Source organism: Chinchilla lanigera, unplaced genomic scaffold, assembly GCF_000276665.1.
Source record: "Chinchilla lanigera isolate Chin_1 unplaced genomic scaffold, ChiLan1.0 scaffold00047, whole genome shotgun sequence".
NCBI lineage: Eukaryota > Metazoa > Chordata > Mammalia > Rodentia > Chinchillidae > Chinchilla > Chinchilla lanigera.
Window position 1 is genome coordinate 12,191,465 of NW_004955448.1, and position 21,936 is coordinate 12,213,400.

Below are 21,936 nucleotides of genomic sequence, written 5' to 3' on the forward strand. Positions count from 1 at the left end.
CTCAAACTGAAAAGTGGCCCAGTCCCAGTGGGGATTAAGCTGACAGTTTGAAAAGCTCACACATAAAAACTATCATTAGACAGAAGATGACTTTTACATTTCTGTTTTATTAACAATCTCCAAGGAGAAAGAGAATATTAGGAGCAGATCAAAGGATATGTCCATTACAGTATGTTTGCTATTATAATTTTGTTAATATAGTTCCTTAAAATAAAACTACTTTTAAAAGGGCGCATCTAAGAATCCAAACATTTATCTTAAATAATACTTTATTGTTGTAGAGACAGATCCCATCAAGTGTCCATGTGCTCCTGGCATTTTCTTCTGCAGTGAGATCAGGACCATGCAACTGGTTTGTCCACTGGGTTATGCATGGATGTGCTTGTGTGATTCTGGCCTGAGTCATTTAACATTTTCACACCGTCTTTTTCCTGCTTGTGCTCTGCTGGTGAGATTTTGGAACTCATGTGTCCCTGAGGCATAGCTTCAGTTTGCACCAAGGCCCCTTGTTTTACCTTAGACCAGTGTGAGTTTGTACAAAAGTGACAAATTTCTACTGATGCGCTTGAAATGGTGAGAGTTTTCTATTGTGACACCCTGCATTCATTAACCTGTAAATAAGTGGGGGTTTTTAAAATGATTTGCTGGAAAAAAATTGAGACTTTGGAATTAGTGAATGTAGATTAAAATCGAAACCCTGTCATTTATTGAGATACAATCTTGGGCCAATTCTTTGGTTTCTTTGAGTTTCAGTTATCCTTATCAATAAGATGGGGATAATTTTGTCTATTTCTCAAGGGTACTGTTTAATCAATGAAATGATGTTTGTAAAATACTTATTTTAGTGTCTTGTGTAATAATCGCTAGTATTTATGTGGTCTGGGCATGAAGAAGTACATTATTTTAATTAGTTTTACAGTACTAAGGACTGAACACAGGACCTTCACACTGAGTTACATCCTCAGTCTTTTTATTTATTTTTAATTAACGAACTTATTTATCTATTTATTTTTAGACTGGGTCTCACTAACTTGCTAATTTGATGAGGCTTGGCTCAAAATTTGTAATCTTCCTGCCTCAGCTTCCTAGAGAGCTGGGAGTAAGTATGTGTCACCACACCTGGTTAAAGGTAAAGTATTCATAAAAACTTATTTAACATTAAAAACAGCTTATATTATAGGATTTATTATGATCATCCTTTTCTGATTTGTGGCCCAGTGAGGTTGAATGTATTAGTCTAGGTAATACAGCACAGATTTGACCCTAGGCAGCCTGGTGCCAAAGTTGACCCTTAAAATATTGCCACTTGAGGAGAATTTTTGAATTAAGTAATTGAATTTTTAACTTACAATCCACTGACATTAAATGAGTGGGCTTATTTCTCCCTCACACCAACCAACCCTCTTAATTCTCCAGACATCAACTGAATGTCTTACGATTAAGTGAATTCTGATATTCAGTACCTCAAGTTACCACAGTTCCCGCAGGCTAAGAGCTCAGTCCTATCGGGTTGCCCCTACTTCAGACACGGGTCTTCAGTCTCAGGTTTCCATCTGTACTTCACCAACCGGCTGTAAACCAAGGGCTCCCAGGACCCCCTTCTCCTGTTTGCAAATTTGCTGAAGTTGCTCACAAACTTCAGGGAAACACCTTACTTACATTTCTTGGTTGACCGTAAAGAGTACAGCTCAAGAACAGACAAATGGAAGCAATGTGTAAAGCTATGTAGGGGGCAGGGGCAGCAAAGAGCTTCTGTACATTTTCTGAGCGTGTCACCTTAACACTTCAATGTATTCATTAATTTGAGAGTTCTGAGAGCCTTTTTATTGAGATTTTCTGTGTAGGACATTTGGTTGATAACACTGTCAGGCATTGATTAGTCACTCAATCTCCAGGCTCTTACTCCTTCCCAGAGGTCCGGGGTTGGGACTTAAAGTTCCCAACCTCCAATCATGCTTCCTTTGTGGCACCCATTCATCAACTATCTACGGTCCCAGCCCCCAGTCACATCATGAGGATACAGAACAAACTCTTACCATTCCCGAGGTCTTAGAGCTGTTTGCCAGGAGCCAGGAACAAGGGCCAAATATTTATAGTTTATCATATTACTACAATGTTATTGCCTTAAATTTGGGAAAGAGTGGGAGTATAACAAGAAAGAGTTTTTATTTTCTCATAAAATCTGCATTCTCATCTTGCTTCTAGAATGTACTAACCAAGTGACAGTTGAGTAAACTATACAAGAATTTTTTAGCTTTCAGCTCGTTCATATATAAAAAGAGCACTTAGATGGCTATTCTGAGGATTCGTTGTGATTTTGAGTATTATGTATACAAAATACTAGGACTAAGACGTGCTAATAGTGGGTATTGTTTCCCTTTCAGTTGTTACTCTTTGATTAGTGTAACGAGGATACAAAATACATTTGCTTCTTTTTGGAAGAGTTAGTCACTTTAAGAAATAATTAATGTACAGGTATTTACTTATTATATGAACATGTATTAAAATATGATGCTAGTACTCATTTTTATTAGAATTCTGAGTACACTGATAGTGTTGAATGTCTAAGCAACACTTTAGTTCACTAAAATAGACATTAGAGACACAGAAAATGCTTTCTGAACACGTTTGAAATGATACAAGGTAGAGAGGGCGCCCTGATGGACAAGTAGCTATTAAAGCAAAGAGCACTCATCTGCTTTTTGTCTGTGTGCTTCTTCTTTTCTGCAAAACTTTCATCTTAAATTATGGTATGTTGCTCCTTACAGAGAAATTAGAAAAAAAAATTGCAACTATGATGTATAATTAAAAAATATAGCAAATATTTAAATTAAACAATATTTATTACAGCACAAAACATGTTGCCATTAATCCCTCTCAAAATAGTTTTGCTTGATTTGAGTACATTTCTCCCATAGTTTCTGCCACTTTCTGAAATTTTGGAAGTCCTCTTTTGTGAGATCTATAGTTTCACAGCTACCTACATGTCCTGAATCAGTTCAAAATATTAGCCTTTAATAGTCCTTTTCACTTTGGGGAAGAGCTAAGAGTCACATGGTGCCAGAGCTGGCGAGTGAGACTGATGACAATATACTATAATGTTTGTATGAGCCACCTTGCTGTTGGGTGGTATGTGGTAGCAACACTCACTATTTTTTGTCACACCTTGCAAAGACACTCACATAAAAGGACTTCCAGAACTGCTGCACAAGGAGGCAAGAAGAGTGGGATAAGTGTGTTTGAACTGAAAGAAATATTTTGAGGGGAATTAATAGCAATGCATCTTTTACTGTAATAAACATTTCAATTCAAACTTTCATTGTGTGTTTAGATCACACCTCATAGAAGGATTATTCTAGAGCAGTGGTGGTGAACCTACAGCACACATACCCCAGTAGGCTACTTGTTATCATTGAAAGCTCTAAAAGATTAACAGTTACTGTCCTAGATTATCCAGCTAATGTTGCCCTTTAGCAGATGAGGAGACAGAGGCTTAGCAAACTGTGATCTCCCTGAGAAGAAGCAGCCGGTTAGCACTGCAGTAAACTCCCTGGGCTCCTGCAGCTCCGTGTGCTCTTTGCAACCTCATTGGCTCCTACACTGGCAGCTATTTTAAATGCTTTTAGTGGATAAATAGCATTGGTTTAAGAAACCTTAAAGTTCGGTAATTTGTCCACATTTCTTTGTTTCAAAGAAAACTACACAGGCTCCTCTTAGACATTAGTTCGAAATATCAACAAAATTCATTAAATACTTCATAGCTGGACTCTACCCAATGCATACGTATAATGGGTCCAAAAAATGGCCGCCATATCTCCCAGGAACCCGGAAATGTTTCTGTTCTGATCTGCACTCCAATACTTCTGCCGTCTTGGGACTAGGTGCTTTGACAGCACCCAGAAATAACAGAGCTGAAGAAGTCTGTTTCCCTTTGATCTGCCTTAACTCCCTCATGCCCTTCAGTAATGTCATTGCTCCAGATCCCCAAGCTGGAAGCTCCAGGCTGTCTTTCAGGGCTTTGTCCTTCAGCCATGTCTAACTAATGAGCATGTTCTGAGTCGGACAACTGTTCCTAATTCCTCCGGTACATTAGGAACGCTGTTACTGGCGTCACTGCCCTCAGCAACGTCTTTCTTGCAAAACATCTTAAAATGTTTTTTCAAACTTAATAACTATAAAGCTCTTATTCTCAGCTTAGGAGAAGTTCTGAACTTTAGTGTGAACACAGCAATCACCTAGAACAGGGCCCTAATTGTCTTTTTCACTGGGTCATTACTTTTTTTTCCCTACCCTGGAGATTGGTCATTTATGTGAACACATTGTTCTAATCATTAGTCCTTAAAAGTTGCTGTGCATCCCCAGCTCCAGACACTTGCTTATGCTTATTATTTGAGGGCTGTCTCCCTTGTCCCCTTCTGTCCCATCCTTGGGATATAGCTTAAATTCTACCTGTTCTAGGAAAATTTCCCCAAAGGCTTCTGCACATATTGATTGTTTTTGCTTTGCACTGCTTTGGAACTTTTATTTAACCTGCTTCATGTGCTCCACACCTACTATGTCCTTGTTTTTATATTTTGAAGTATCAGAATTATCCATCAGACCCCTGGGCTTCAGCTCCTCTTGGGCAGGGTCTTTCTTATAGCTACTATTCCAAACTTAGGCATCCTTTTATAGTAGGGCTACAAAATAAACATTGACATTTGAAAAACAAAAGAGCACAAATCATAATTGATCAAACTGAAAGAATAAGATGTTTTATATGTAAACATTGAAAACTTTAAAAAAGAGGGCAGTGTAACTGAAGGTATTATTCCATTTCTACATTTACTGAGAACCTGCAATTTACTGGCCACTGTGCTGAGAGCTGAGGATAGAGAAATAAATTAGACACAATCCTTGATACAAAGGAGAAAAGAGAAGGAGGAAGCTTCTAAATATAAAAACTGAGTGTGTGGGGGAAGGAGAGGGTGGATGGAGCAGGGTCACGTGAGGATTCTGGCAAAGAGGTAGGAGACATTTTCCTTTCAGAAAGTAGTCAGCCCCTGATCCACTTGGTTTCAACACGGAGCAAAATTCTGTGTGAGAGGGCTGCATTCATCTTTATCAAGCTCTGAGCTGTGCCTGCAGACCGTGGCAGAAAGCCTAGTTTTCCATTGTTTACAACCACAAATGATTTAAAATGAATAACACTCTCATAAGTTCTGTTGTATGATGATAATAATAAGAGAGCTAAAAAAACAAAAATTATCATTAAGTTCGTTGTATTTGCCCATCTGCAACTGTGGCCATATTTCAGCGTTTTGTAGCTTAATTTAGAAATAGGTAACCTCAGCTGCCAGCACCAATTGAGAATGTCAAATGCAGGGGGACCGAGCAGAGCATATGGGCTGTAGCTGTGCTTCCTGGAGATGACCCTAGTTGTTCTGCTTCTCTTCACGCCTGAGAATTTAAGGTCTCCAAGAACTTACGGCAGTGAATAATTTATCTATAATAAAGGAACACTTTTGCATTCTATGTATTTGTTGGCTGAAGAAAATTATTAAAAAATCACAGTATAAAATTCTAAGGGTAAATTTATCATATTCACAGGGACATATATTTAACACTAGTAGAGACTGTTATGGTTTGTGTCTGCATGTCCCCGCAAAGCCTCATGCAGTCATGGGGCGGGGGGCTTTTAGAGTTTATGATTGATTCACGGCAAATGTTGGAATTATGGATGTGAGTGCTTTACCTGCCCTGGGGCGGGCAGTTTGCATATGTAAAGGAGAGAAAGAGGCTGCTTGCTGTCACTCCTTCTTTTTGCTCTTGTTGCTTTTCTGTTTTCTGCTACCAGGAACTGTTGCCCTCTGCCATGTGCCACTCCGCTTTGGAGCCAGCCAAGTGTGGACTGAAACCTCCACAAACTGTGAGCTAAATAAACCTTTCCTTCCTTAATTTTGGACATCAGGTATTTTGGCTCAGCAATGAGAGAAAAGTAACTAAGACACTGACTAAGCAAATAACAATAACATTGATATTATGGTCATTCTGTTTTACGATAACAACTTTCATAGTAAAGCAAGCAAATTTACATTGTTCCTCTAATGCCCATTGGAGAATTAAGATATTTTAACGTCCTTGTTTCTGTTCTGCCTCAACTGAGGATTACGTCTGGGCTTTCTTTGCTACTTTTTTTCTCCTCTACTTGTTTTTAATGCTGTTCTATCCAGGGCTTCATTATTAGGTCTGTCTTCCTCTTATAATCACTTCTAGTGTCCAGGCTTTAAAAACCACCTATTTGACAATGATGTCCAATTTATATTTACAGTTCTGACTTTACTGAACTCTGGCATCATATCTCCAACTGCACTGAAGACATTCCCAGCAGAATCTATGATTTCTTTAAACCAGAACTATGCTTCTCCCAAGTATCACCCTCTGCAGGTGGGTAATCTAAATTCTTCTTTCACTTAGCCTTCACGATCAACATTGTGGTTCCATTCACTTTACTCCATCTCTCTTTCCTAGTTATAACACCACAAAAGTGTTCCTTTATTATAGAAATGTCATTTTTTTTTCACAAGTGCCAAAGTGAACATTGAAAATGTTTAGCAGGGGCCATGAGGCGTTCAGAGCAGGGTGTTCACTCAGCACATACAAAGCCGAGTTCCACCCCCAAACAAATGGACAGATGTTTATGAAATCATATTACTTGTTTGATTTGAATTCTGAAATAACATTTTTATTCTTAAAATATAAATTCTTTAAGGTGGACCAAAAGACCTGATGTGATTTGTCTCCTCCCTTCTGTCCCTCAGCCCATGGCCTATCTATATCAGCTAGCTATATCCAGCACTTTGGCCTTCTTTATGCTCTCAGAATATACCATACTTAACATTCTTTAAGGTCTTCTTACTAAACACCTCTGACTTGAATCCTGTGCCTCTTCTTTCTCTTTTGTTGATGGCTTTTTTGTGGGTATTCAGATGTACCACAAATGCTACCTTATTTATAAGGATTTTCTTGACCACCTAATCTCAGTAACTTCCTGTCTTGTAACAAGGCAAGTGGTTAAACAATTCCATTTAGTTTCTTTCAAAGGATTAACTATTTGACACCATCCTGTTTATGAATGTTTCTTTGTTGCCTATTGTTATAGTTGAGATTTGGAATGAACCCAGTAAGTCTTGTGTGCTCAGTGAAAGGTGATTAGATCGTGAGTCCTATGCTCATGGGTGGAACAATCCCTCGGTGAGTTCATAGGTGAATGTGCTGGTAGAGATGGGGCCTAGGAGGAAGAGGTGCATCATGGGACCAGACCTCAGAAGGTTTACTATGGTCCTTGTCTCCCCCGTGCTGACTCTGTTTCCCCGACCCTTCCCTTCTGCCATGTCATTTCTACCTTGGAGCCAGAAGATGATGGATTGGATCTTCTGAAATATATGAGCCAAAATGTCAGTGTCTGGCATTTTGTCCAGTAAAGGGAGAGCTGGCTATGAAATCAGTCTTTTATATATGAAACAATTCTTCACAAACTTTTTTTTTTAGGAAATTAATAGTGGTTACTACATTGCATATTGTTTCCACAAACTTCTTTACGTGATTCCATGTTAGGAAAAATGTTATACAAATCCATCATGTACACTGACTCAGCAAATACACTTAGCATAACGTCCTCCAGGTCTATCCATGCTGCTGTGAATGATAGGGTTTCATCTTTGTATGCAAATGGTATTTCATTGCATGTGTATTCCACATTTACTTCATTCATTCAATAGTTGGCAGACATTTAAGGTGATTCTGAATCCTGGTTATTGTACACAATGCTACAGTGAGCATGGCAGGGCAAAGGTGTCCTTGGTATACTGATTTCATTTTCTTTCACTATGTAGTGTTTAGTGTGATAACTTGATCATATATAGTTCTTTTTTAAAGTTTTTTGAGAAACCTCTGCAATGCTCTCTACAGGGCATAGATGGTCCAAGAATACCAATAGAAAAAAGTCACCTGGCAAGGCAAGTGGTTAAACAAAGGGGAAACACAGGGTACCAACAACAGGAAAATAATATGAGGATAAACCAATACATATTAATTATCATCATCAATGTAAATGGTCTCAATTAACCATAAAAGAAACAGACTGGCAGAATGGATCAAGAAACAAGATCCAACAATATGCTGCATAGAAGAATCAAAGTAAATTCATAGATAATAAATCAAAGGATGAAAAAATCATACTCCATGTGACAGGAACCCAGAAATAAAGCAAAAGTAGCTATTCTATTTGCAGACAATGTGAACATCAAGCCAAGATAATCAAAAGAGACAAAGAAGATCACTACATACTTGTTAAGGGAAAACTCCAAGAAGAGATAACAATTATAAATATATATGCACCAAATACCAAATACCAACTACATAAAACAAATATTATCTGGCATGAAAAAAAATCATACAAACACTAGCACAGTTGTAAAAGGGAGACTTAATATGTCACTGTCACAAATAGACAGATCAACTAGACAAAAATCAATGAAGAAGTATTAGAACTAAACCAAGCCTGTGAAGAAATGGATTTAGTGGATGTCTACAGAGTATTCTGCCCCACAACATCAGAATATACATTTTTTTCAGCTGTACATGGGATGTTTTCTAAAAGAGATCATAGGAATGCTTAAGCAAATGCAAAGGAGTTGAAATTATTCCATGCATTTTGTCTTACCATAGAGCAATGAAATTGGAAATGAATGGCAAAAGAAACCACAAAAACTACATAAACACTTAGAAATTAAATAACATCCTCCTGAACAACCAATAGGTCATAGAAAAATTAAAGAAGAAGTAAAACAGTATCTCCAATTAAATGATAATGCTGATAAAACATATCAGAATGTACAGGGTGCAATTAAAGCAGTCCTATGAGGGAAATTTACAGCAGTGAATATTCACATCAGTAAAACAGAACAAGCTCAAATAATCAACCTAATGTTGAACCTCAAACTTCAAGAAAAAGAAGACCAAATCAAACCCAAAGCTCAAATAAGGAGGAGATTATAAAGATAAGAGCAAAAAGTAATGCAAAAGAGACTAAGAAAACAATACAAAGCATCAGTGAATCAAAATCATTGTGTTCGGGGCTGGCGATTTAGCTCAGCGGCAAAAGGGCCTGCCTGGCAAGCGCAAGGTCATGAGTTCGGTTCCTGGTACTGGAGAAAAACCAATCAAAAAAAAAAATCATTGTGTTCTTTGGAAGATTAAATAAAATTGGTAAATCCTTAGCCAATCTTATCAGAAAGTGGAAAGAAAAGACACAAATTCATGCAATAAAGAATGAAAAGGGTAAAATCACAATGGATCCTGTGGAAATCCAGAAGATCATCAATACCTACCTAGAGAACTTGTACTCTAATAAGGTAGAAAACACAGAACTTGTATTCTAATAAGGTGGAAATGACCAGATTCCTAGATACATATGAATTGCCAAAACTGAATAAAGAAGATATAAAAATTCTAAATAACCCAGTATCAGTGAACAAAATTGAAAATATAATTAAAAACTTACCAACAAAGAAAAGCCCAGGTCTTAATGGATTTACTGCTGAATTCTACAAAAAATTTAAAGAAGACCTAATGCCATTACTGAAGAAACTCTTCAATAAAATTGAAAAGAAAGCTAAACTCCCAAAGTCACTTCTGGAGACAAACATTAGCCTGATAATAAAACCTATTACCAACCAAAAAGGAGAACTACAGGCCAATCTCCCTAATGAACACAGACGCAAACGTCCTCAGTAAGATACTAGCAAACAGAATGCAGCCAATCATCAGGAATATTATAAACCATAACCAAGTAGGATTCATCCAAGGGATGTGGGGATGGTTCAACATACACAAATCAATAAAGGTAATACACAATAGCAACAGAGCCAAAGAGAAAAAATAAAATGATCATTTCAATGGACATAGAAAAAGCATTTTAAAAAGTCCAACACCCACTCATGATAAAAACCCTACAGAACACTAGAATAGATGGTTTTTATCTTGATGTGAAAAAGCCATGTATGATAAACCAATAGCCAACATCATACTAACTGGTCAAAAACTGAAAACTTTCACTCTAAAATCAAGAACAAGACAAGGATTTCCACTATCACCATTCCTATTTAATATAGTTCTCAAAACATTGGCCAGAACAATTAGATAAGGGAAAAATAAAAGGAATAAAGATAGGAAAGGAAGCATGTAAACTAACATTATTTGCAGATGACATGATACTCTACATAGAAGACTCCAAAAACTCCACAAAAAAGACTTGTAGATTTAATAACTGAATTCAGTAACATAGCTGGATATGTAGTCAACATGCAAAAATCAATGGCATTCCTGTACACAGACAAAAAAAAAGAGAGAGAAATCAAGAAAACAAACTTTCACAATGACATAAAAAAATGAAATACTTAGGAATCAATCTAATAAAGGAAATGAAATATCTATACATTGAAAATTACAGTAATCTGAAAAAGGAGATCAAAGAAAATATATGGAAATGGAAAAACTATCTTTTCCTCATGGATAGAAAGGTCCAACATAGTGAAAATGGCCATACTGTCAAAGTTGTTATACAAATTCATTGCAATCCTGATCAAAATATCATTAGCATACCTCACAGAACTAAAGAAAGTATTTCTAAAATTTATCTGGAACCAGAAGAGACCTAGAATAGCAAAAACAATTCTTGACAACAAAGGCAAGGCAGGGGGCATCATAATCCCTGACTTGAAATTATACTATAAAGTTACTGTGGTAAAGATTGCATGGAACCAGAAAAAAAAAGAAAAAAAGAAAAACAAGCCTGAGGATCAATGGAACAAATTAGAAGATGCAGAAACAGCTCTAAACACTCTCAGCCGCCTTATCTTTGACAAAGGGGCTAAACACTTTCACTGGAAGAAAGATAGCCTGCGTAATAAATGGTGCTGAAAAAACTGGCTTGCCACATTCCAAAGACTAAAACTAGACCCATGTGTCTCACTATGCACTAAACTAAAATCAAAGCGGATCAGAAATCTAAATGTTGAAACAGAAACACTAAATCTACTGGAACAGAGGTTAGGTAGAACTCTTGAAGATACAAGTGTAGGCAAAGGTTTTTGTGAACAAACCCTGATTGCATGGGAAATATTACACAACAAAAAACAACCAGATCTCAACGTATTAAAAAGCTTTTTCACAGCAAAATAAGTTGCCAGTAGAGTGAAAAGACAATCCATAGAACGGAAAAAATGTTGGCCAGTTGTCCTTCAGACAAGGGACTACTATCTAGATCAAAGCTCGGAAAAAACTCAGATTCTTCAAATTTAAAGACCCAATCTAAAAATGGGCATCTGAGATGAACACATACTTCCAAAAGAAGAAACACAAATGGCAAATAAATATATGAAAAATGTTCAATATCACTGGTCATTCAAGAGATGCAATTTAAAATGCTGAGATTCCATCTCACTCCAGAAAGAGTGGCTATTGTCAAGAAGTCAACCAATAAAAAATGCTGGTGGTGCTGTGTGGAAAAAAAGGAACCCGTCTCCACTGTTGGTGGGAGTGTAAACTGGTTCAACCACTGTGGATATCAGTGTGGAGACTTCTCAAAAAACTGGAATTAGAGGTCCCATTTGACCTAGTTATTCCCCTTCTGGGTATCTTCCTAGAAGAATTAAAAACATTTTACCTCAGCAATAAATGTGCACCTATATTGATAGCAGAACAATTTGTAATAGCTAAATCTTGGAAACAACCCAAATGCCCATCAACTGAGGAATGGATAAAACAGTGATTTTTTTTTTACAATGGAGTACTACTCAGCCACAAAGAAGAATACACTTCATTCAAGGTGATACAGAGTCTCAAGACAAAATAATACAAATCAACCAGTGGTTGTTACATTGCATGTCCCTATCCTCAACTACATTGCTCAGATTACCAGATGTAAGAGTGAAAGATTGTGCAAACCAGTATAGGGAATAAGAAAATAATTCTTCAATAAAACCATAGAGATAGTACAGAGTTTCACTAGACAAGATGGTAGGAGTTCACCATTGTAATTCCATTGCATATTGTATCACTTTGAATGTTCTTGCTTTGATTTGTTTATGCTTGTGATACTGGTATGCTGCTACTGTTCTATTTCTTTCTTTGTTTCTCATTTACTACTCTCTTTAATTTAAAAAATTAAAAAAGGATACACTTCAGCTATTTCCAGGTGAATGGATGCACCTTGAGACCATAATCTTAAGTGAAAGAAATCATTCATCTATGAGTAAATATGGCATTGTTCCTCTGATGTAAGAAATGTTAGGTGTAAATATGGGTCAAGGTGCATAATAGGTATTGTGAAATAGGAAGAAATGGTTCAAAAGAAAGGGAGAATGATAAAATATAGATATTGTGACTCTTCTGCTTATTATCCTATAAACCTACCTAATAAATCTCTTGCATCATTTTACATTTATTTTCAATTCATCCTGTTCTTTTAGCGTACCTTACCTAAAACAGATTCTTTCCCAATACATGGTCTTTTGCACAAACCACTCTGAGATTCCAGGTAGCTAGTGTAAAAACTGGAATATAATGGGTTTCATCCTTCTCAATGTTTGGCAGAAATACACTTTTAAGGAGAGAAAGTTTTATTTGAATCTTTTCCCTAAGAAAAATTCGTATCCAAGGTCTTTAAATAAGGACATTTCTGTAAGTTATTTTTAAAAATTGAAGGAAAAATGTTAAAATGAGTTGAGCTCTACTAAGTACCATGTAATCTGCTGAGTCACCTTTAATTTCATTCAGGCCTCATTTAATCTTTATAATAAATCCATAAAGTACATATTAGTATCTCCCCAGTGTATTTATGATGAAATAGTAAAAGATTCTAGGTAGAGCTTATTGGCCTGTGCTGAATATTAAAAAAGTAATGTTGAGTCTCAGACATTTGCAGCTCTCTGAGAGCTCAGAATGATAAAGTTAAGGTATGTGACTTATCAGGCTTTGTCAAAGTATGGAATTAAAGCTTTACAATGACTTCTAGTATTTTCCAACAAAAAACATTTTTCTATCTACCTATCCCAGGCAGTGGCAGAAATAATTTCACTGATTCTAAGTCTGCATTAAAGAGACGAACGGCATTGGAACTTATCTTCACGGGAAGGCTGAGACCTTTCTGTTCAGAATTGGTGTCAGTTTGAGTGGGCGAGTCTAAAATATCACTCCACTGAAAGCAAATGATTCATAGATGTGCTAAAACGCCTTCAGGAATCCTTTTCTTCCAGCTCTCTTTTAAAAGATGTTAAATTTGCCATCATTGATATGCTGCTGAACTGACCATGCTGAGGTGCTTGTGTCCTAGGGTAAAATTGAAATCGAAGTGGACATGACATGAGAAGCTTGGTGGTGATGGGCCAGGGAGCCTGCAAAAGAAAGGAATTGTTTTCTGTTATCAGAATGCCAAAGACAGCGGAGGCTGTTTGATTGAGTGGCTGTTCTGAGTGAAACAGAATTCTGTGAGCTTTTAGAACTCCTTCTCTTCTTCATTTCTCTTATAAGAGAATTTCTGGGGGCCAGATATAGAATCCAATGACTGGGATGTTTAGCAAGCATAAAATGTGATAAGATTTGCAGAGGCAATGAGTCCACTTTGTGCTTTGGAATGCAGTGAAAGCATGGTGTAGGCCGAAAGGGCACGACTTCTGAGGCACTCTAATCCTGGGGCTGACTGTTAAACCTGTCAGCTTTGATTAAGTCATCTGAGTCTCAGTTTTTTCAGCTATACGATGGACACCTAATGTCTATCTGAAGGATTTATGACAGTCTGACAAAACAACATAAACAAAACCAAACCCTTTTTTCTTTATTTCACACTTTGTTCAACACAACGTTTCGGATATCTTATGTGCATGTGTGTGCGAGGGGAGCTGCTACACTCCAAGCAGTTCTCCAATGCACACCAATTGGGGAGCCTTATAACTGAATGTTATTCAATTCTGATGCTATCTCCTCAGTGGGAGCACCAGATTCCCAGTGAGCGGCAGTTTCACAAAACTGCTCCCACTTTAGAGACAAATTGCAAGCCCCTAAAGACACTCGTCACCAATTTGCTGTAATTTGGGGGCTCACATGACCCTCCCCAGGTTTGTTAGAACATCTCACAGAACACAGGAAGACACATAACAACGACTATGGCAAAGGGTGTAGATGAACAGCTTCATGGAAGACATGCTCAGGCGAAGGTATGGGGGAGTCATAGGACTTCCATGGCCCTGGGAGCAAACCTTCTCCATGAGCTCAGCTCTCAGAAAGCGAAGGCAACCTTGTAGAAGTACAGAATATAGGGTACGAGGGAACCGAAATAAATGAAGAAGATCTCTAAAATGGGAGGGATGTTGGTAAGAAATAAAGACAAATGTAGGGAAAAAGTAGATTGAAATTATTAATGACCAATGTGTATATGCATACAAATATGATAGCAAATCCCATGAATTTTTATAACTCATACATAGTAACCATAATAGTAATAAATGCTAAATAAAATAAAGCTTTCCAAGCCCTATCCTTTCAGGCTTTATGGAGGCTTCGGTAAGTGTGTGTGATTGATTAAGCTTCTAATCACTGGGGATCTCAATCTTCAGTTCGTCTCCTCTCCGCAGAGGTCAGGAAGTGGGATTGAAAGTTCCAATTCTCTAAACATACGGTGGACTCCCTGGGCCACAAGCCCTCATTCTGAAGCTATGCAGGATGCCGCTAAGAGTCACCTCATTAGAGCAAAAATTCTCTTATCACCAAGGAAATTCCAAGGGATTTAGGAGAGCTGTGCTAGAGCTCTTACCACTCAGGAAATTACAGAGACTTTAAGAGCTCTGTGTCCTAAACAAAGGTCAAAGACCAAATATTGGAACGAAAGATTCTTCTAATGGCCCTGTCTAGAAGGGATTTAAGATGCTCTGTGTCAGGAATCGGGGCAGAGACCAGACATGTATTTTCCTTATATCACAGTGAGTACACAATGAAGCCCAGTACTTTTATCCTTTTGTATCACAGGCATCCAACTGACATTAATGAAATTTCAACTCAAATTAATTACCAATTGGAACAGTTTTTTTCCCCAAAATCTTGATTTTTATATTAAATGGCTGCTTTACTGTACACTGAAACACTAGATCTCAAGTGTGACGACACACTATAACCCTCTGAGTCATTTTAAAAAGTATTAGGGCGTGGACTTCTCCTACAGGGAAGCTGATTTAATTATTGTGTGCTGTGTCCTAATGATTGGGATTTTAAAGGTTTGCCATGTGATTCCCATATACAGCCTAGAGTGCTGATAAAAGGCCTGGAAGATGGTAATAGGGGATGTCCTACTTACCGATTAATATATATTTATTCCACTGTTATCCAAAAATCATGCATTGAAAGGATTATAGCGGTTTCTTTCTCTTTTGAGCCAATCTCTGTGAAACCTCGTACTCAGGTCCTCTCTAAGCAAAGGTCAGAGGGTAGGCAAATGGCCCAGTCTTTGTCGGGGGAAAGTGGCAGGCTCTCATGGATTATACTTTACTACTGAGGGCTGATCAGACTCTCAGATAGCTGTTGGGGGACTATGGAGAGTAAAGAAAGACAAAGAGACAAATGTCCAGGGTACAAGCAGGACCAGGCGTCTGTCTCTCGTGGGATGGCTTTGGCTGCTTCTGCAGTTGGCTCACTTTTATCAGACAGCAAGAAGCCTGGGCAGGTAGCATGTGTTTTACGGAATGGTAACCACAGAAAACGGGTGGATAAGAACTAAATTAACAAGGAACAAGATTTTCTTTAAGCTCAAATGCTCGCATTTTGACAACTGTCTTCATCAGATGCTATCTTGTCTCAGCAGTGCCGGGTTATTCACATCGTGCCCTTAGCCAGGGGACACATGGCCTTCCATATACCTCCCTGTTCCTAAAGCAAGGTCACACCAACCTTGGGACTGCAGGAGCTTAAGTCACGTTGTTGGGCCTCCCCATAACGTATCACATAGCCTGGTCCCCAGCTGTTCCTCCTTTTTGTTTTCGTAATTGCAGCAGTTGAAACATCATGACTGGAGGTTGAGTGGCATCTAGGTGCTGTCTGGTTTGGTTTCCCTGCAGCAGATTATAAGCAAACATATGAGACAGAAACATGTTAATATCATCAAGCCAGGATGAAATCCAAAATGTGCTTAAGATAGTTCCGATTAAACTGATTGAGAGTATCCACAAACTTGTCCCAGTGTTGAATTTGTTTATCAAACTTTCGGGTTTGTTGAGACGTGGATAGTAGTCCTTTTGTCATGCCTCCAAATCAATGCTTACATTACGTGTATAACACCTTGTGTGGGATTCTTTACGTTTTCCCAAGGATAGGTAGATCTGTTATATATGAGAGGAATTATACAATACTGAGTGATGTTAAAATCGTACTGGAGACCCTGTTGTAATTGCAGACTCTCTACTTGATCTCCCATCAAAATAACAATGGTCTCTAAAATGCTGATTTGTGATTGTATTTCTGCATCAATAGAATGTTATATATTCCGGGCTTTGTCTGCAGTTCTGGTCCAATTACCTACAAAATGAGTAGTCTGCATGATATGAAGAAGAAGCACAGAAGATACAGCAAAATACTAGAAATTAACAACACCAAAGAGACAATTCCTGTAATAATCAGTCCTAACACCTTCTTTATTTGGTGTACAAGATGATCAGTCAGTGACTGCAGTAGGTAAATAGCAGGAATATCAGCCCATGGTTCTGTAAGATTCACAGGCATACACACCCCAGGCATCCTCCCTAAGACCAATAAAGCCTTGTTTACTGAGGTGTTAGTTGATACGCAATGGCGTGACATACATTTTCTACATGTAAATGAGGTAAGATTTTATTTAACAGTCCCCTATAAGAAAACATACGGATTGTATATACATAAGGAAAACCATATGATTTTGTTTTCCTAAACTTGGATGATGGAGGTATTATCAGTAAATTTGTATAAGTGCCCCTTCCATTTTCCCCAGTATAATAGGGAAGGGCCTTTTCCTAAAATGTCCTCTGAAGGGGTGAAGATTTGCCATTAATGGTGGCCTGTGGCAATGGATGGCTAAAGTCAGACCCATGCCATGCGAATTTTCCCTCATTGATAGCATATGTGGCAGAGATGTTTCTTCTATAATAGTATAATAATGCCAACAGGCCATATGCCAGCCTGAGCGACTGTTGTCTCTTCCTTTTAATCTCTCATGAGGACCCCAATCTATGAACTCAATGGACTTAAGTACATTTTCCAACCTCTGTATCCTCTACAGGAGGTCCACGGTAGAGGGGCAGAATTGTGTGTCTCCCCAAGATGTATTTTGCACATGGAAGAACATCAGGCATGGAGGAGTTAATGTTCTCCCCTGAGTTCATAGATCTTAGTCCCAAAAATATTCATTGCTCTTTATAATGGGCCATCTACAGCTGGGTGGGCAGAGAGGCAATAATTACGTTGCAGGGACTTACGCTCAATGCATGAAGGTGGATATAAAAAATGTGATGTATAATTCAGAGTAATGCTGGATTCTACTGATCCAAGGGCTATAAAGAGTCTTGGAACCCAATCTAATTGATCATTATAGATTTCAAAGGGAAATTCACCCCATGAAGGGATCTAACAAAGGAGAATTGGATGCATAATTCCAATGTTCTTTCCCTGACACTGGACTTACACATATGATATAGACAATGGTGGTCATCATGAGAATGAACAAATTTTCTGGGGTATGTGGGAGGTCCTGTCTCATTACCAGCCTTTCAGGCTCTTGGCTTGTTTTTTCACTTGCTCTCATGTCGTTGGACTTGTCTGCCTGGTCATCAGCAGTTGAAGCATCTCCTCCAGAGTCCTCCTCAGAAAGACTTACACTGGTGGGCCTGGTGGCAGCTGACTACCAGAGTTTGGAGATCTCCTCTCTCACGTTCTGGGATGGCACCCACTGTGGTTTTCCAGCTTGTGGAGGTAGCTGTACTCCCTCTTTTCATCTTTGTAATTGTGGCTTTTTTTTTTTTGGTACTGGGAATTGAACTCAGGACCTTGTTTTTGCCAGGCAGGCACCGTGCCACTGAGCTATATCACCAGCGCTGTAATTGTGTTTTCAAAGAAAGGTATGCATGTTCTACTATGGCTTGGCCCTGGGGATTACAAGGGATGCCTGTAAGATGTGTAACATGCCAAAGTTGCAAGAAAATCTGTCTTGATTTCATTTTGATCAGCGGACAATCTGGGTGGAAGCACGTTGTTAAATTAAAGACATTTCTCTATAAGCCCACTTATATTACAGAGAACTATTTTAAAAATCCAAAAAGGCAAAAAGAAGAGTAAATGTGTTGAGTTCAAACAAAACAGCTGTAAATATGGTACCTAGCTACAGATTGGATGGACAGACAGAAACACACAAAACAGTTTGTTTATAAAACCACAGTGCACTCAGATATATTTGGCCATGTTGAATCATATTAACTCTTTTACAGTTTTTAAGTTTGTAACTACAAACAGACTATTCAAAACTTTTTGTAGGTCAGTTAACAGATATCTCTTGTATTAAGAACAGAAGGAATAGAAATCCTTCATTCATCATCAATACTTTCTTCGTGTTTTGTTTTGTCTTAAGTGTCTTGGTAGCTCCATTCCCTCTTGGATCTAATCTCTGGCTCCATGATCTCTATACCTTTGGTCATCTCCTCAGACCTCCTTTTCCTTCTAGCAGCATTTGTGGGATGCCCCTCTGCAAAGCTGAACATACTTTGGGCCAGCATTGAACTTTTATAGGATTTGATCCTTACATCTTGATAAGCTTTTAAATAATTTCCAAGATTCTTTGTAGCCCTAGTGGCTCCAAGGGCTTGTTTACATTATTTACTTGCATTTTTAAAAGCCAATTTCAAGACTATAATTGCAACTGCCTGCACATGGGGAATCTGTGTACAGACTGCCTCTTGCAGTCTAGCAAAAAATTGAGCAAAAGTTCTCTGGAGCCCTGGAAAATACGTCAAAAGGACTGAGCTGAAGCGTTCCCTTTGGCAACTGTAGACCATGTCCATTTCACCAACAACTTTATCATGGACCTGCCAATGGACAGGAATGGGTAAAATGTTTCATATCTTGTAGAGCTCCCAAAGTGGACTCCAAGAGTCCATTTTAAAGGGACCTTGTGCTCAAGCAGTGCTCTCACCTCAGTCTCTGGAGTAGCTGGGACTACAGGCACATGCCACCATGTCCGGCATGGCCAAAGGAAACAGAGACAGGGAATCTGCTTCTCCGCTACACGGTTGTGCCGCTGGCCTCCCGTACCCAGGGCCTGGGCCCCTGCCACCATCACTCTGTCGCCACCACCCTCAACGATGACTGCACCGCCGTGCTGGCTATGCTGTGTCAGCCTGTAAGATTCTGGAGGTGCAGGCCATGAAGAGCACTCTTCATCCTCCATACGATCTTCTCCCTTTCCTTCAGTGGGTGTAGGGGCGGGCAGTGACAGTAGTGGCAGTTGTAGCTGTATCTAAAGTTCCTGATACTAACTTTATCAGACTTCAGCTTGGACAAGTGTCTGGGGAAATTTGTTCCCCCATTGCACGGGCCCTCCTTAAATCTTCTCCCACTCTATCCCAGTTCTCTGCATCCCAGGTTCCCACTCAGGGGAACCAGGGGTTACGTTTGATAATACCTTGCAGCTTTTTTGAAAGAAAATGAGTGCTAACCTGAGCCCTGGCCTGTGTCAATGACATATGTAACAGCGCTACATAGCTCTGCTCCTCCATTGAAAAATTCTGCCCCTTTATCTTGGTTAAGAAAAGCATTTCTGCGGTGCAGTGACTTACTTCCATCTTTTTGGACAGCTGGCTTCTGGATTCATCCCCACAGTTCTCCAGTGTCTGCTTTGCTTCTGTCCACCCTGGTGAATGGTCCCCTCCAAGTCTCAGGGTCCCTGTTCCAGGCGCCAGTTACTGAGGGCTAATCAACCCTCGGATACCTCTACAGGGGACAGTGGGGAATAAAGAAAGACAAAGAGAAAAATTTCAGGGTACAAGGAGGACCAGAAGGAATCTGTCTCTCCTGGGCTGGCTTTGGCTGCTTCTGCAGTTGGCTTACTTTTACTGGCTAGGATGAAGTGCGGGGGGGAGGGGTTGCAATGGCAAGCAGAAACACGGAAAGACACCCAGGATTTGGAGGCAAATTTATTTAATGCTGGATGGGTACTGACATGGGATCAATTATCCCTCAAAACAGCGGGCCCCAAAGACCCAGGGAGAGAGGTTTTTATGGGGTTGCAAAGGGGAGGTACCAGGGTAGAGTACTTGGGTGCCTTGATGGGTTTTTACGATACGCATCATAGTGACCAGCGATTTTTAAGAAACAGAAGCAGCCAGAACGGCAACAGAGCTGTCACCTGGACAACTGAAGCGTACTGGTGGGGGAGGGGGTATTTTCTGCGGACGTTTCATGGAACAGTAATTATAGAAAATGGGTGGATAAAGATTAAATTAATGAGACCGGGTTTGCTCTAAACCCACTTGTTTGTATTTTGACAAATGTCCTTAGCAGATGCTATTGTGACTCAGGAGCGCCAGGTTCTTAGCATTCTACCCATAGCCAGGGGGCACATGGCCTGCCATCTACTTCCCTGCTCCTGAAGCAAGGTCATACCAACCTTGGGAGCTTAAATTACAGAGTTAGCTACCCCATAATCTACCACACAGCCTGGTCCCCAATACTTTATTTCATGTTTATGCCAGGTCATAGGTCACAGAACAGGCAAAAATAATGGATATATAGCCCCTTTAAATATCAAAAGATACAATAAAAGGAGACACTGAAGCAAGACTGGAGATTTGGGGAATAAAAAACATTACCAAGAAGTAACACAAGAAAGTTAAAAAAGTAAAAATCAGAAATATTAGAAATAAGTAAAAAATGATATTTGCCAAAAGAAATCATTAGGTAAGTAAGAAAAGAAGTACAAACATACACAGACATACATCTAATGGAATAAAGTGACCAAAATCAAGGAACTCTGGATTATCCAGATTATCCATCTTCTTATTTCTATGATATTAAAAACTGTATAGATTTTCCCTACTTAAATAATTTTAAGAGGTAGTACATGTGCGAAAAAGAAAAGTTGCTATAATTCAGTCAGTGACATTATAGGGAGAGCAATTTCAGGATTCACAGAAACCAACTGACTCCATAAAGTACTCTTACAAGCCAGAGAGGGCTCACCCTTTGACTGATAGGAGAACTTGCTAGTGCCTTCTCTGTCCGAATCTGCCTTGCTAATACTGGAAACTGGGAAAAGGTACGGTTGAGGGTCAAAAAATATCAGAAGATAATAAAAAGAAGATGATAAGAAAGGACATTTTAAGACTAGTTGCACTGTACAAATGAATGTTGCAGTGACCAGTTAATTTAGCCCTAATATCTCTTTAGTGTATTTCTCTTATCAACATCAGAACATGTTAGCTAACAGGAAGCTTGTTGTTACGGTTCATTCATTGTGTCAACTTGAGAAGTTTAGAAGCTTAACTAAGTAACTCAGCAGGGGGCCAGAGTCTTCACCTGGTAAACATACTGAACTTGTGCAAGAGGAGGGCAGGGAGATAGTGTGAGTGCTACACCTGCCCTAGGGCAGGCACCCTGCTTACAATATAAGGAAGGGAAAGACTTGCTCTCCCCACTTTTTGTTCTTGTTGCCTTTGCTGTCTGCTTCTACTGCTGCCTCTTCACCATGCCACTCTGCCTTGGAGCCAGATGATTATGGACTAAAACCTCCACAAACTGTGAGCTAAATAAACCTTTCCTTCCCTAATTCTGGATGCTGGGTTTTTTGTCTAAGTGATGAGAGAAGAGTAACTAAAACACTTGGAAACTGAG